This window comes from Sapajus apella, unplaced genomic scaffold (assembly GCF_009761245.1).
Source record: "Sapajus apella isolate SASKATOON/1434 unplaced genomic scaffold, GSC_monkey_1.0 scaffold54, whole genome shotgun sequence".
In the NCBI taxonomy this organism is placed as follows: domain Eukaryota; kingdom Metazoa; phylum Chordata; class Mammalia; order Primates; family Cebidae; genus Sapajus; species Sapajus apella.
In genome coordinates, this window is record NW_022436994.1 from 12,016,142 (window position 1) to 12,034,081 (window position 17,940).

A 17,940-nucleotide genomic window follows, 5' to 3' on the forward strand; every position below is an offset into this window, starting at 1 on the left:
TTACCCTTTTCTTACATTGTCTTTCTTTTTCACTCCCGCCCATATCCGCCTTCCTCATGGTCTTCCTGTACTTACTCGCACACCTTCTCTCTCTCCACCCTAGATCCTAGTGGCCAAGTTCTTTAGTTACGTTCTTTTTCTTTCCTTTATCTGAGTAAAATTTGTTGCATTGAAATTTGTTTTTTTGGCACTTCAAATTACATGGAAGAAAATGACCAGGTAGACAAATAGTTATGGTATGTCTCATTACACTGGTGTGCTACTGCAGGACAGAGAATACACCTGACACACAGTAGGAGTATAATAAAGATCTTAAGAAAGAAATGTTTGGATGAAATAATTAGAGGGTGAGAGGCTGTTACACCTATAAATGCACAAAACTTAGTATTGCAGAATTTGCTGTTTGAAGGGCTGTCGGGTTTTTATGTTTATGTGTTCTTACTGGTATATGTGAGTGAAACTAAGAAAAAATACAGGTCATCAGAGAATCTCTGGAGATTGAGAATTTTAGGGAGAATGAGAAAGCTAATAGAATCTTGTGAGATGCCTCACCTGGTGCAAGAAACAAGCAAAGAACAAGCCTTCAATGACTATCCTTTCTCAGGAGCCAGCAGACACTCCTAGATGCCTTTCTTCCTTTGCCAAAAGAACTCTGATTATATTGGGGTATCAGGTGTCAGTGTTCTCAGGGTTTGAGCCTTAACTGGCATTCACGGTAACTCTAGTGCCCTCTGCCAGGAGGTGGGTGTCATGTGGCCCACACCTGGCCAATGGACATACTGGGAAGTCTCCTGATAGACTTCTGAGACAGAGGCCTTCGTGCCTGCTTTCCTGCTTTTGGATATTATTGGGTAGGGAAACGCTGCTGAACGCCTGGGCAGCCCATCTCATGACCATGAGGAGACAGCCAACACAATCAGAGTGAAGCAAACCCAGCAGCCTCACATTGCTGAGCTGTCGGAGTAAGTGATTTCAGAATATTTCTGGGTAGGTGAGTTGGTAATAACCTCTGCAAATCATTCTATTCAGCTATTCTATTTGCTTGAGGTCATTGCTGTTTTTATTATTGTTGTTGTTGTGTGTGTTTTATAGCAGAAAAATATCCTGATATATGGGACAAAAATGACTCTGATCTAACCCCACCAGACACCTTGCAGCCCCTGCAGCACACAGGTGCAGGAATTTCAGAAGGCGTCAAGATCTAGTGGGGCTAGATTACATCTGTAATCCCAGCACGTTGGGAGGCCAAGGCGGAAAGATCAGATGAGATCAGGAGTTCAAGACTAGCCTGGCCAACATCAAGAAACCCTGTCTCTACTAAAAATACAAAAAACTAGCCTGGCGTGGTGGCGCACACCTATAATTCCAGCCACTCGAGAGGCTGGGGCACGAGAATTGCTTGAACCCGGGAGGAGGAGGTTACAATGAATTGAGGCCACTGCACTCCAGCCTGGGCAACAGAGTGAGACTCCTTATTTTTTTAAAAAAGCCATCAAGATGTTTATGATTTCTTGAAAAATCAAAAGGTGCAAGAATATAGACATTGACCCACAGTGTCTCTCAACCTTTCCCCCTAAGAAACATCACAGTTCTCCCGTTTAGTTAATATAGGCACCTAAACTTGTCACTGGCAAGGGGGAGGCACTTTCTTGTTATAGTAATAGACACGGAAGTGCCAGTAACTCGGCTTTGAGCTCTTGTCATAGCCTGCAGAGAGCTCCGCTTCCCTCATTTTGTATCTACAGTAAGCACTCAGAAGGTGTACACGAGACCAGCCATGCTGGATCTGCTGTTCTCAAGTTGCCAGGAGAGAGATGCCTTTGCCACGGGTCACCATGGCGATGGCACGTGGCCCATCTGGCATGTATGCCTTGGATAATTACAGGCCCAGGGACCTGAAGAACACTCCTTAGTCTAGTTCCACAGCTCTCGCCAAAGACCACATCCTGTGGTATTAACTATTAAAAAAAAAAAAAATAGATGCAGATCTTCTGGTTTGCCTTGCAAGGCACTGCTATATCTCGGGGGAAACACTGGGTTCTATCTTCTGCCAGTCTGCAGGAAATGCAGAGAAAATGAAATCCCTCCCAGGTATTAAGATAAATAAAATGTATGTAGCATGAATAACTTAAAAAGTAAAGTTAGAAAGTATCTTCAAAATTCTTCGGAATAGATAAAACAACAAAAAGGTATTTAGGCTGATAAATAAGGACAATTTCTGATGTGTGAGTTTCTTTAAATTAATTCTGTTAAATGTTGCACTGTCATGATTTTTAAACACTGTCATTATTTATAGTCCCATAAAGTAACTCTTAAACATGCTGAACCAGTGAGAGAGTCTGCCCCAGGAATTCTGAATTCACTTAAAGACTAGTTAGAAAACTAAGACTGGTCAGGTGCAGTGGCTCATGCCTGTAATCCCAGGACTTTGGGAGGCCGGAGCAGAAGGATGGCTTGAGCCCAGGAATTTGAGACCAGCCTGGGCAACATGGTGATACCCATCTCTACAAAATTTTAAAAATTAGCTGGGTGTGGTGGCTTGTGCCTGTGGCCCCAGCTACTTTGGAGGCTCAGGTGAGAGGATTGCTTATGCCTAGGAGGTTGAGGCCACAGTGACCCCTGTTTGTACCTCTGCACTTCAGCCTGGCTGACAGAGTGAGACCCTGAGAAGGAAGGAAGGAGGGAAGAAAGGAAAAAAGGAAGGAAGGAGGGATAGAAGGAAGGCAAGCGAAGGAAGGAGGGAGGGAAGGAAGGAGGGAAGGAAGGAATGAGGAAAAGAAGGAGGGAGGAAAGGAAAGAGAGAGGGAGGAAGGGAAGGTATGAGGGAGGAAGGGAGGGAAGGAAGGAGGGAGAGAGGGAGGGAGAGACGGAGGGGACTCTGCCTTATGATGCCGGGATCAGCCCAGACTTCAATTCACTTTTCAATTCACTTAAATCTCTATCTTTAAAGAATACTTTGTCAAAACCAATCTTCTTTGCAGGGCACCTATAATCAGGCATTGCCTCATCCTCTAGTCTCTGGCTTGCTGAACAGTAAGACTAGTATAACTACTACACAAACTAATGTACTGAGTATATTAGTAAGGCCTATTATAACTATTAAATTCATATAAAATCTATTCTGTGACTTATGAAATCTTTCCTTGTTTACTTCTTATCTGACTTCCCCCACTAAGTTTCATGAGCATGGGACTCTGGTTTGTCATTCCTGAATCTAGAACCCTGGCTTTGCATGCGGTGAATGCTTGATGGACAGCTGAGAATGGATAGATGGATGAGGAGTAATCTGGTTTAGATATTTGTCCCTGCCCAGATCTCATGTTGAAATGAAATCCCCCATGCTGGAAGTGGGGCCTGGTGAGAGGTATTTGGATCATGGGGGCGGATCTCTCATGGTCTGGTGCTGTCTTAACAATAGTGAGTTCTCACGAGATCTGATCATTTAAAATGTGCGGTAACTCCCCTCCCCCTCATTCTCTCTGTGTCTGTCTCACTCTCTCTCGCTTGTTCCTGCTATCGCCATGTGACATGCCTGCTCCACCTTTGCCTTCTGACATGATTGTCAGATCCTGACACCTCCCTAGAAGCCAACCAGATGCCAGCACCATGCTTCCTGTGAAGCCTGCAGGACTGTGGGCCAATTAAACTTCTTTTATGAATTATCCAGTCTCAGGGTTTTTTTTAATAGCAATGCAAGAATGGCCTAACACAAATAGTACGTTCTAGCCATGCTGCACACCTTAGAGTTACCTGAACGCACAGATTCTGAATATATAAATAGCATCACCAACTACTCAGTTTCTCAAGCCAAAAACCAGGAGTCAGCCTTTATTTCACCCTGTTCCCTCTCTATCAGAAATACAAAGATCGCTGTCTCTACAATCAAAATGTGTTCCAAATTCATACTTTTGTTTCCATTTTCACTTCATTTCACTCTGGTGCAAGCCAACATTACCTTTCATTGAAATACACATTTTTGCCCTTCTTGTTTCCACTCTTGTCCCTGACCCTTCATTTACTACATTGTAGTTAAACCTTTAAACATGTACATCAGATATACCACTTGTTTTGTTAATTATATAATAAAGAAAATGAACATTGTCACACCTTGCTCATCAAAATTCTGTCAACAAGAGGTGATTGTTTAGTGCAGATTCTTCCTAACTTGCCCTATTCCTGCATGGGTATATACTTATACACACACATAGTATATATACACAGAGTATATATATATATATATATATATATACTCTTTTAAATATATAATACTCTTCATACATGTTATGGTCATCTTTCCAGATAAACATAACAGCTATTCAATATTTTGACAGTTGAATGAGTAAAATAATAAATGGCTTCTTACATTACTTCTGTTTAAATGAAGTACAACATGTGTAAGGAGCAGTGGGAATTCCAATAGATTTGTGAACATTCGTGGACTTGATTCTGCTAGTGAGATTATTTGTAGAAACTGTCAAATGATAGGTAGGTGTTCATTATATATGTCATTCCTCACACTGCAGAAATTATCATATACTCTAGAGATGCTCTAGCCAGGGAGATTTGCTACTAAATTGAATTCTATAATTTCTTTACTCCCTTCCAAGTGTCTACAATGATCTTCCTGATAAATATTTTCTTAGGGGATACAGGCATTTTGAGTCAGCATTTTCTCATGATAAATTTCCTAGTCACTTTGTACATACACAGAGCCAAACTACAGTCCTGAAACACTGCAACAGCAGATGCATACAATGCTGTACATACCACATACAAAGTCACTTTGCCTTAATACACAATGTAATGAATAGAAGATAGATGCCTACAGATTTATTTAACAAAAATTAAATTTCTTTAGTTGGATCCAAGCTATTTTGAGTCAAAAACAAAGGGAAAGGCACTATATATGTTATTGATTTAGATAATAAATGTCTCCTTTCGGTGGGTAATGCTAATTGTCAGAGATTACTGACTGCAGGAAAATGCGAGATCATCTGTGTTTCATCAAAAAATACATCATCTCAAACCTTCACTAATTGCATGAGGGGTCACAGATAATTTTCTATCATGCAGAAATCACTACAAAAATAGACATCATGCTTATATCATGTTCAGCAACAATAACAAAACAATATATTGTGAAGTTCCTATGTGGCAGGCGCTGTACTAGTGCTTTACATAATGTATATCATTCAATCTTTACAGCAAACAAATAAATTATAATTGTTGTCATTTTTGTTTCACAGATTAGGAAACTGACTTAGAGCTAGAGCCTAACTAGGAACAGTCACATTCTTGAGCACTTCTCTGTAACATGCCACTTAAAACACAGAGTTCTAAGCCCTAAAGATAATGCTACCATTTATTGATGAAGAAAAGCAACCCATTAGATGTTTATATTTGTTGGATGTCAGAGTGTGGTTGACAGGTTCACAAATTGCCTTCTTTATTCTAATTCACGGACGCAAAAGTGGTAGCATTTGTTTATAAGAAGACAGGCATTTTGAGTCAGCATTTTGTAGCAATGGTCAAAGATCAGATTGAGCTGAATATTTGAAAGCATGATGAAAACAACACAATTATTCCTTAGATAAGCTTGGAATGAGATGACAAACAAGTTTAGTGTAATTTGACTGCTTAGAGAATCTGTAATTTTAACATGTTACCAAGGTGGTGGACATCTCCCCTGGAGCCCATCAGCTCAGAGACAGAGACATAAAAGAGTAAACAATAAACTGGTTCAGACAATTTCAACTGAATTCAGAAAAATGAAAGACAAAAAAAGAAAGCAAACCCAAGCACAAAGTCAATGTGCTAATCAAGAAAGATAATGCTACGCACCAAAAGTTTGTGTCCTCCTCAAAATTCATATGTTGAAATTCTAATCCCCAGGGTGATGACTTGAGAAATAGTGCCTTTAAAGGGTAATCAGGTCAGGAGGGCAGAGCTCTCATGAATGGGATTCACACCCTTATAAAACAGGCCTGAGGGACCTCCCTCACCCATTCTGTCATGTGCAGTTACAGTGAAAAGATGGCCATTCATCAATCAAGAAGTCATTGTGTTACCTTGCTCTTGGACTTCTCAGCCTCCAGAGCTGTGAGAAATAACTTTCTGTTCTGTGTAAGTCACTCAGGCTATGGTATTTCGTTACTGTAGCCCAAATGGATGAAGAGAGTTATGGTGACATCTTAATCATATATAGGAAAAACCAAGAAGGCATTTTAACACAATTTAAAGAGAATACAATAACTCATGGAAGACAACAGATTCTAGGTTCAAAATCGCCTTCAGAGTATGAAATGAAGAGCCAATACAAAGAAGGTTAGAAGGATGTATCTGTACACTGCTTCATTAACATTTAACATCAACAAAAGAAAGAAAAAATCCCACTTGTTTGCAGTGTGTTTACCAGAGCTAAATAAGAGCAAAGGGTGCTAAAAATGCTGGTCATAAAGGTGACAATATTTGTTTCAAGTTCAAATCAAAATATAAAATAATGATGTCCTGGATACCCTTTCTGTTTATGTGGCTTCAGTATGCATGATACAGAGAAGTGTACAAGACAGACACTGTCTGTGACCTCGTGGAGGTTATAGTCTAGTTGGAGAGATGCACGTTAATCACACTATGATTGGGTTACACACAGTATATACGGCATGTGTATGCATATGTGTGTGTATAAAATCCAGAATGTAAAGAAGAATTACAGAGTGCCAAAGACAAGGATATCATGAGAAAAGAAAACTATATAGTTTAATATTCTTGATGAACATAGAAAACTCTTTAACAAAATATCAACAAATCAAAACTGGCAACATACAAAAAGAATTCTACACCATGACCAAGTGGGTTTTTATCTCAGAAACATAAGATTTGCTTAAAATACAAAAAGCAGTGGATATAATATACCATAGTGATAGAATAAATGATTTATAAAACATATTAATCAATGTAGAAAGAGCATTTGACAAACTGAGTATCCATTCATTATTTAAAAAAAAAAAACACCAAAAATATAAAAATAGATTTATATATTCTGATAAAGAGAATCTGTGAAATATCCACATCTAACATCATTTTTAACCGTAGAAGACTGAATGATTTCCACCTAACATCAGTGGCCTGCTTTTGCAGCTTTCATTCAACGTTGCACCAGAGAGCCAGTGCAATAGGGAAGAAAAAAAGGAAAGAAAAAGAATTAGAGGCAGCTAGATTGGAGAAGTAAAACTCTTTTTAGTTGCATATGACATAATTTTGTATGTAGAAAGTCCTAAAACCACTAGAACTAATTAACTATTTTAGCAAAGTTCAAGATACCAGATCAACATACAAAAATCAATGGTATTTCTACTTACCAGCAAAGAAAACCCTGAAAATAAAATTTTTAAAATTGAATTCAAAATAGCAGCAAAAAGAATAAAATATTTAGGGCTAGGTTTAGCAAATAATATGCAAGATATATGAACTAAAATCTAGACAACACTGCAAAAAATTAAAGAAGACCTAAATAAATGGAGAGACAGTCCATATTTATGAACTGGAAGACTCAAAAATAATATAACAGCTTTTGACAATTGAACTTTAAATTGAAATCAATCCTTATCAAAATTCTTATTGGCATTTCTGTAGAAGTTAAGAAACTGATTCTAAAATTTATACGAAAACAAAAGATCTAAGGTAGCTAAAACAATTTTTTGGGGGGAAAAAAGAAAATATGGGAGCCTCATACTACAAAATTTCAAAACTTACTCCAAAGCTACAGTAATAAATACAGTATGGTATTAATGCAGGATAGGCATGTGGATGAGTGGAATAGACTTGCGAGTTCAGAAATACATCCTCATGTTTATACTCAACCTGTGCTCAACAAAAACGCAAAGACAAATAGAAAGGAAAAGGATAGTCTCTTCCACAATGAGTACAGCAGTCTTTGGATAACCACAAAGCAGAATGATAAACTTAGACCCTTACCTCACATTATATGCAGAAATTAACACAAAATTGATTATAAACTTAAATCTAAGAGCTAAAAATATAGAACTTCCGGAACAACTGAAGGGAGAAATCTTCAATATCTTGGGATGGGTGAAGAATTATTAGATAAGAAATCGACACATGCTCCACAAAAGAAGAAGCTGATAAATTGGACTTCATCAACATTAAAAATGTTTGTGCCTCACCTCACAGAAAAGACAAGACAAACTGGGAGATAATATTTGCAAATCATATATCTTGTAAATTACTTGGGTCCAGAATATGTAGAGAACTCTCATGACACAGTAAGATAAAAAATTTCATTAGAAATAGGCAGAATATTTTAAAAGAAATTTCACTAAGAAGATATGAAAATGGCTAATAAACACATAAAAAGACGCTCAAAGTTGTTACAGAGCAACAAAAGTTAAAGCCACAATGGGATACCACTACACACTCACCAGAATAACTATACACAAAAAAACAGAGAACACCAAGTGTTGTTGAGAATATGGAGAAACTGGAACACTTACAGATTGCCAGTCATAATACAGAATAGTATGGCCACTTTAGAAAGCAATTTCTCAGTTTCTTAAAAAGTGAAATGTAACTCACCATGCAACCCTGCAATTTCACTGCCAGGAATCTATCCAAAAGAAATTAAAACATATGTCCACATGAAGCCACTTATATGACTGTCCATCGCAGATTATTCATCATCACCAAAAACTGAAAACAAGCAAAATGCCTATCAATTGATAAGTAGATAAACAAAATGTAGGGCATCTGTACAATGGAATGCTATTCAGCAAAAGATGCTACACATAAATACACCACAAATACATTATTTAAGTAAATAAAGTCAGATGTAAACAACTATATATTATATGATTCTGTGTATATGAAATGTCTCCATAAGGCAAACTTAGATGGCATATTAGCAATCCCAAAGACTGAAGGCAGGAGCAGGAATTGATGCACGTAGACATGAGGGATTTTTTTTTTTTTTTTTTTTTTTTTTTAGGTAATGGAAATTTCCTAAAATGGGATTGCAGTGATGACTCTACAACTATAAATCTACTAAGCATTATTAAATTGTATACTTACAATGAATAAATTTCATGGAATGCAAATTATACTTTAATAAAGCTGTTTAAAACAATCATAAGGCTGACTACCATGAGAGAGTGTAACAGGATGACCAAATTAGATGGAGAGAGTGAGGAAAATCACTTTTAAGGAAAATACATTTGGTTTTTTATCTGAAAGAAGACCAAAATTTTGTAGTGTAACATTAACAGTGGGGTGAAAGGAAGATAGAACATAGGGAGGAAAAAACAGCATTCCAAACAGAAATAATCTTATGCATAAAGATGAAAAAAAAGTGCAAGAGGAAGATTGATAGGCGGAGGGAAATGCAAAGAACAGATGGAGAAGTGGAAGGGGCAGTGGGCAGGTAGCGTGAGATTAGCATGAAGCCAGGATCCAGGTTTCACTAAAGGAAAAATTTTGGATTTTATTTTAAGAGCAGTGAGAAAGAATTGAATCATATCTGGCATTTAGAAAAATCACTCACTACAAATCAAGGGCCAGCCAACGTTTCTGTAAAGAGCCAGATAACAAGCATTTCAGGCATTGTAGGCCATATAATGTTCTGGCTAAAGTCACCGATGTCATCTATTGCTCAGTCCATGACACATTTAAATACTCTCCAACTTGCTCTCTCAGCAGCATTCAACCCAGCCAGCCAGTCAACCCTTTTGAAATACCGTTTTCCTCGCTCTCGTGTCACACGTTGGCCAACCTGTAAAGACAGGATTTTCTTCTATATTTTTGGCCACTCTTTCGCTGTCGCCTCCTTCACCTGCATTCAGCCTACATGCTGGACTTCAGGCTGTGAACTAGGTCACCTTGGCTTTCACCCTATATTCATGCTCAAGATGATATTATTTGTTCCACTGGTTTTTTTTTTTTTTTTTTTTAAACCAAGTTTTACTCTTGTTGTCCAGGCTGGAGTGCAGTGGCACAATCTCAGCTCACTGCAACCTCTGCCTCCTAGGTTCAAGTTCTCCTGCCTCAGCCTCCCAAGTAGCTAGGATTACAAGCATGCACCATGAGGTCCAGCTAATTTTGTATTTTTTGTAAAGACGGGGTTTCATCATGGTCAGGCTTCTCTCAAACTCCTCACTTCAGGTGATGCACCTGCCTTGGCCTCCCAAAATGCTGGGATTACAGGCGTGAGCCACAGCACCCAGCCCATTGGTTTCAAATAACAACTACATGTCAGTGACTCCCCTTTGCCTTAAAAAATGTAATTCAGGCTGGGCGCAGTGGCTCACACCTGTAATCCCAGCACTTTGGGAGGCTGAGGCAGGTGGATCACAAGATCAAGAGATCAAAATCATCCTGGCCAGCATGGTGAAACCCCGTCTCTACTAAAAATACAAAAATTAGTTGGGCATTGTGGCATGCGTCTGTAGTCCCAGATACTGGGGAGGCTGAGGCAGGAGAATTGCTTGAACCCAGGAGGCAAAGGTTGCAGTGAGCCGAGATCGCACCACTGCACTACAGCCTGGCGACAGAGTGAGATTCTGTCTAAAAAAAAAAAAAAAAAAAAAAAAAAGTAATCTACTATTTTATAGATATAGTCAATTGCCTCTCCAGACATCTTCACCTAACTGTCTCACAAATACTTCAATGCATGTTCAAACTTAAACTCTTCATCTTTCTTCTCAAATCCCAGTAAACTGGTACCGCCATCTACCTATTTGGTCAACAGACAAGGGAAAATCAAAATTCTCTCCTCCTTCCTCATCTCGCCTCCACATCCCATTTTTAACCAAATCCTGTCAATCTACTTACCAAACATACCGTCACCCATCTGCCTATCTCATTTCCACCACCATCACCTGATTTAAATCACTGTCATCTCTTACCTGGGGTTACTGAAAATAGCACCTAATAGGCTCTCAGCTTCCTTTGCCTTCCAGTTCATTCCACACGCACCGCAGTTTGGATCATCTTTCTAATCTACTGAAAAACCTTCAAAACCTTAGGTTAAAAAAGTAATTCCTTCACGAGGTGAAGAGATTGAGACCATCCTGGCCAACATGGTGAAAACCCATCTCTACTAAAAATACAAAAATTAGCCAGGCGTTTGGCGCGCGCCTGTGCTCCCAGCTACTCGGGAGGCTGAGACGGAAGAATCGCTTGAACCCGGGAGGCGGAGGTTGCAGTGAGCCGAGACCATGCCACTGTGCTCCAGCCTGGCAACAGAGCAAGACTCCAAAAAAGGTTATTCCCTGAGGTTACCCATAAGTGCCAAATAAGATCTGACCACTCCTTATTTCTCAAGCCCTGAGCCCATTCTTATCCACACACAAACACCTGTGACGTTTATCCCACTGGTTTCTCTACTTCTCATATATACGAAGTTCCTTCATGTTTGAAGGACTTATGCATGTTATTTCCTGAGCCTTGGAGTTTATTCCCAGATCCTGCCCACCTTCTTTGACAACTCCTACTCAACGCTTACATGTCCCCTGCTTGAAATGCAATTTTCTGCCACCTTTGAAACAGAATTAAATAATTTAGTGCTCCTGTTAAATTATCTTGTAGTGCCTGAGTTTTCCTTCATAGCACTTTTATCACATTCAGTCTCCATATTTACATTTATTTGTTTGAAATCTTTCTTTCGCACTCGAATGCGAGTTCCGTGAATGCAGGAACATTAGCCCAGAGCCAGCAGATAATAGGTGCCTTCATAAATGTTTGTTAAATGAATGGATAAATAAATAAATATTAAGTGATTGAGAATAAAAAAAAGACTTGGAGGGTAAAGATCTCAACAATTAAACCCGTATCTAAATTCAGTCACTAAGTGATGCTCAACTCAAGGATCTTAGAGTAACAGTCATGGTTCACATTTATTAAGTACTGAGGAAAAGTTGAAAGCACTTCATGTGTAAAGTCAGTTAAGGTAAACAAAGGCCCAGGACCTTATAGATGAGAAAGCGAGGAAATAGAAATTTTAATTAACTTACCCAAAAGACACAGAGCTGGGAAGAGGAGAAACTGGGATTCAAACCTAAGCAGTCTGGCTCCAGAGCTTTCATGCTTCAGAACTATTTAATTCAGGACTTCCCAATTGGTGAGCCATGAATGAGTTACAGATGTGCCAACAGAAATTGATTTGTTCAGCCCTGGGGTAGCCAAGCTGGTAGCCTCAGGATGGGAGCAGCCTTGTGCAGGGCTTTTCAAAGGGTAGCAGAGCAGGTCTAAAGGCATATTCCAATTCTAGGAGCAGGAATGGGAAGCCCCAACTAACGCTTCCTGCTCTGCTGCAGATGCTCTGAGCACACCAGGCTTGGTTGTCTCCCTCTGCAGCAGCCGTGGAGCAAGCCACTGTGACTGTGAACTAGGTGCTTCTGGAGATGCTGGTGAAATTCATATTCCAGGCGCACCAGGGGCACAGTGAGCCTCCCAAGATGCTCATGGTTGTGAAGTAGGAAACTCTGTCTTCCCATAATTGAATACATGTCTCGTTGTAGATGACATGTCCTTTCAGTCGTGGCTTAGCTAGCTGCAAGGTGTCTGCCCTCACACTGAACATGGATTCTGCTAATGCAAGCTCCACCATTATCTTGAAATGCTCTGTTTAAGACTGTTTGATTGCTTTGGAAATCCTTTCTCATTTCCACCTCTGTCAATGAAAGAAAAAGAGCTTTTAGACATTTTAATAATTTCAACTTTTGTACCATTTTGAATGGTTGCAAAATAAAATATTTTCAATGTTTTATTACCTGTCTCTGTGGATGAAATTTCTCATTGACAGTGACTATCAAGACTTTTAAAAGATGAGCATTAAAAACTCTTAATTGGAAGTTCCCTGTGAACATCTGAAACCTAAAATCTGTTATATAAAAGTTATGTTCATGGAAGCCAGCTCAAGTATTTCACCAAAGTCCTCAGATCTGTTGCTTCCTACATTTGGACTGCTAAAGATGTGAGGTTTCTTGTTTGTGGTTTGTTGGTATGGTTTTTGTTTTTTCTTTTAAGGAGTGAAAATAGCAAAGGGAAATCAAAATTACAAATTACAAAGAAAATTTATTTTCCAACTATCACAACCCAAGTCTTGGGTAAGTCTTCATGTACTTCAGTGCCATAGGAGGTAACTTGGAAAAGGAAAAAGGAAAGAGATAAGAAAAGAGAGTAACTCTTATTTTATTTTATTTTTGAGACAGAGTCTTGCTTTGTCACCCTGACCTTGACCTCCTGGGCTCAAGCAATCAATGATGAAGTGCAATGGCCTGATCTTGGCTTACTGCAACCTTGATCTCCTGGGCTCAAGCAATCCTCCCATCTCAGGCTCCTGAGTAGCTGGGACTACAGGCATGCAACACCATGCCTGGCTAATTTTTGTATTTTTTGTAGAGTTAAGGTTTCATAATGTTGCCTAAGGTGATCGCGAAACTCCTGGCCTCAAGTGATCCACCCACCGCAGCCTCCCAGAGTGCGGGAATTACAAGTGCGAGCCATCGTGCCCAGCCAGTAACTTTTTTAAGAAGCAAAAAGTGTGTGTGTGTGTGTGTGTGCGTGCATGTACATGTATATATATATTTGTAGGAGGATTAAGAAGAGGAAAAGGCAAGGAAGAGAACTAACATTTAAAGATCTGTTATTCTCAGGGTCTACACTGGGCCCTCCATGAGTGTCAGCTCACTTGGTCTCACAAGCACCCTATGAAATAGACAGCATCACCTGCATTTACAGATGAACAAATTAAGACAGAAAAGTTAAGTTGCAACCTCAAGGCATGAACAAATTTTGAAACTAAATCTTTCCAGGTTGAACCTCTCACCCTTTTCCTTCCCACTAAGACAGGCTAACAAATCCACAAGTCAAATATGGCCCTTCACCTGTTTTTGTAAGGTGGCAAGCTTAGGATGGTTTCTATATTTTTTAATGGTTGAGGAAAAAAAGATGCGGAATAACATTTTGTGACACATGAAAACTATAAGGAATTCAAATTGTAGTGTCTATTGGTAGACATTTATAGGAACACAGCCCCACCCATTCCTTTGTGTATGGCCTTTGGCTGCCTTTGTGATACAATGGCAGAGCTGAATAGTTTGTGTGGACACACACGTTATGGCCTGAAAAGTCTAAAATATTTGCTTTGTGGTCTGTTACCTGAAAAGTTTGTAGGCCAGGCACGATGGCTCATGCCTGTAATCCAAGCACTTTGGGAGGCCGAGGCAGGCAGATCACAAGGTCAAGAGATGGAGACCAACCTGGCCCACATGGTGAAACCCCATCTCTACTAAAAATACAAAAATCAGCTGGGCATGGTGGTGCGCACCTGCAGTCCCAGCTACTCAGGAGGCTGAGGCAGAATTGCTTGAACCTAGGAGGCAGAGGTTGCAATGAGCTTTGATTGTGCCACTTCGCTCCAGTCTGGCAATGAAGCCGTACTCTCTAAAAAAAAAAAAAAAAAAAAGTTTGTAAAAGACTCCTGGTTTTTTTTGAGAGTCTATGATTGCTTAGGAAACTTTATTAGGAAGAAGAAAAAGTGATTGTTTTGGCCCTTAAAATACTCTCCTAAATTCCGAGAATAAGGCCTGGTACAGTGGCTCATGCCTGTAATCCCAGTCACTTTGGGAGGCTGAGGTGAGTGGGTCGCTTGAGCCCAGGACTTGGAGACCAGCCTAGGCAACGTGGTGAAAACCCATCTCTACTAAAAATACAAAAACTGAGGTGAGAGGATCACCTGAGCCTGGGGAGGTTGAGGCTGCAGTGAGCTGTGATCTCACCACTGCACTCCAGCCTGGGTGATACAGTGAGATTCTATTACAAAAAAAAAAAAAAAAAGAGAGAGAGACTAAAAGAATATTAAATGATCTCAAATTAATATTTTATTATAATAGAAATATTAACATTTGGTCACACGATTATAAAATAATTTTTCCATCTACTACATGTGTATTCTCACCCTTTTCTTATCAGCATGTACCTATTTAACTTGTGGGGGATTGCCAAGGAAGAACTCAGCAGGAGGGAAAGATGGAGCCATGGCCCTTTCCTGGCTCTGCTGCTAAGTAAATTAAGCAAATCACTTAATCATCTTTGATTGAGATTTTCTTATCTCCAAATTGTGGACTGGACAAGATAATCCCTAAAGTCCCTGATAGTAATAAAATGATAGGCCTCTGTGATTTAGAACATAATTTTAAAATGTTAAGTGATCACTGAGGTTTATAGCAGTTATGGCTTTGCATTTATGGTAGGTCGGTGGCCATATTTATGATTTATTTTAGTCAAGATTCTTCATCAATATTTCCACTCCCAATAATGGCACTGTCCCTATAGGAAAATATGAGCAACTTTATGATGATTTGCTTCTCAAGAAGATTTCCAGGGATACATTGAGGGAAAAACTATATAAACTTTTATAGTTCTCTGGTTTATCACCAATTTGAGATATGGAGGTCTTTAGGAGAGGACTCGAAGGTATGCTGCTATGTGTTTTGAATGGCCTCTTGTTATATTTTTAGTTAAATAATGTACATGTAATTGATAATAAAAATAGTGCATCCCTTTTCCAGAGTGTTCCATCCATTGACATATGGATCCAAACACTGAAACAAACACTCATTGTATTTCTTCGTGGTACATATTTCTACCAGAGATCCTGGTCTATTCTGTCTGATGGATCAGATAGGAAGGCTCAAAAGCAGCATTGTTATTTCACCCAGGACGAGATCATTTTATTCTGCATTGCCACTGTGTTGCTCACGCAATTCAGATGGAGTTGGCGTAACTATAGAATAGTTTGCAAAGAGAAAATCCTTGTATGAGGAGGCAGAGCTAGGGCTCCTGACTATATGCTACATCTACCTTCCCTGAGGAAAGAGCTGAGCAGCAGGAACGGGTGGAAGCATAGTTCAGGAGAAGGGTACTGCAGCTTCTGCCCGTGGCAGGGTCAGTGATTTCTAATTCCTTCCTAATACTTGGGTTTCAGGTCAACCAGTCATAGAATGAAGGACTGGACCGTGCACTACACACTTACACGGAAACAGAATAAGAAGCAGACGCCTGGTGGTGGGCCAGAAAATAAATGGAATATTTTGCATTCTTCCTTTCTGTAACTTTGTTTGCTTTGACCCCCTGAGATCTCAGGACGTTTGTAGCTGCGTAAGAGTTGGAGTCTCTCAATACACTAGATGATGACTGTACATTGTCATGGTTAGAAGTTAGAAGTTCTTAATCATCAGATAGCCTGGAAACCCACACTGATCACCACATCAGTCCTGGGAGATTTGGGTTACAGGCTAAAACCAGGTCCCTGCACATACAACTGGGGGCTGGAGGAAGGACATCGGTGGTTACAGAAAGCAGTTTAAAATGTTCATCCTTTTCCTTGTTCCTCCTATGTCTAAACACCTTGCCAACATCTGCCTCAAAGCAACACAGAACAACTGCATCTATCCCCAAACTCTGAAAAGCCAGACATTAGGCCTGCCCCTGTACAACCGGCTTAATGGAAGCAGCACATTCAAAGGCTGTGATTACGGACTGCCTCGCCTTGCTCGGGGTGTTGACACAAAAAAGACTACAGTGCACATAAATCATTTTCAGAAGGTGTCAAGGATTTCACAAACTTTTATTAGAGTCCCAGCAGAAAGGATATTGTCCTTCAAAAAAAAAAAAAAATCCTATCATCCAATGAGTCTTTAACTCCCAGGGACTAAACATTTACCAGCCATTGAAGATAAGAGCTTCAACAGTGTTGGGACTGGCATAAAGACATAATTTAGTGAGGGGAACATATCTTGGGGATTCCCTTGGTTGTAAGTCATGAGTCCAATGTAGTGCTTTTTTTCTCTTGCCATATGCACAGTTCTGCTCTTTTAAAAGCAACACAGCTTCATGATATGAACAGTCATTCTTGCCCTCTTAGGAGGCCATATGCAGTGCTCAGAGACATCCTTGTCGAGTAGAAAGAAAGCATACAGTTGCTAATATGTAAATAAATGAGAACAAAAAACTTTCACATTTAAGTTTATTCCCCCAGATCATTCCTCCATACAAGGTATGTTGGGAGAGAGTTAAAACTGGGAAGATTGAAAAACAGCGTATGGGATCAGGAGGTGGGTTTAGTTGAGCCCTATGAACGTGTCAGGAGTGGACAGGTATCTAGACCTGGCAGCATCACTGTCCATTCCCCTGTCAAGGGTAATGGGGGTGGCATAGTCCTTCTACCCCAGGCACATGGATCCCGGGGATTTAGAGTTTATGAAATCCACAGCAGCATGTTATCACGTGTTTGAATGGACAACTGCAGAACCACATGAGGTGGAAGTTGGTAAGGGAGGAGCTGAGAGTGACAGGAGGATGCCTAGCCCAGTGGTCTTTCAGAGCTGCCTGCAGTGGGCCTCTGCCCAAAGCACTTCAACCCAAACCTGAGTTGAGAGCAATCTTTCTGTATCTCCGAGGTGCCCTGCATGCCACAAAGCCCCCCAGTTCCTATTTGAGAAGAATATTTAGCTTCATTTCTTTATGGTCTATCTCCCTTCGTGGCTCCCATTTTTCTTTTTTCTTTTCTTTTCCTTCTTTTTTCTCTCTTTCTTGGTTTCTTTCATTTAGCAAATGATTGTTGAGCTCCTATCCTGGAGCCATTCTAAGTATCTTTAAAATACGGAGTGAAGAAACCAACTTGAGTGCCTATGTGCCTGGCATAGAACAAGTATTATTTAATTCTCTAAATTATTTTATAAGGTAGATCTTAGAATTCCATTTTACCTGTAAGGAAACTGCAGCTCAGAATGGTTTTGTCATTTGCCCAAAAATATATGACTGAGAAGTGGCAAAAGTAAAATTTACTGTGGTTCATTGGGCCCAGGCTTTGTTATCAACACTGAGTTGAACCTTAAGGGCCAAGGAGTTTCCATACTGACGTGGCAG

At 39.8% G+C, this 17,940-nt stretch overlaps 1 long non-coding RNA gene across 1 annotated transcript; it reads left to right on the forward strand.

Annotated features, from left to right (window-relative positions):
• The first annotated feature begins 767 nt into the window (after positions 1-767).
• LOC116527408 lies at positions 768-16,111 on the forward strand. The gene is made up of 2 exons (XR_004258533.1): positions 768-962; positions 15,998-16,111. It is a non-coding gene; the product is annotated as an uncharacterized LOC116527408 (long non-coding RNA).
• The last annotated feature ends 1,829 nt before the right edge of the window (positions 16,112-17,940 follow it).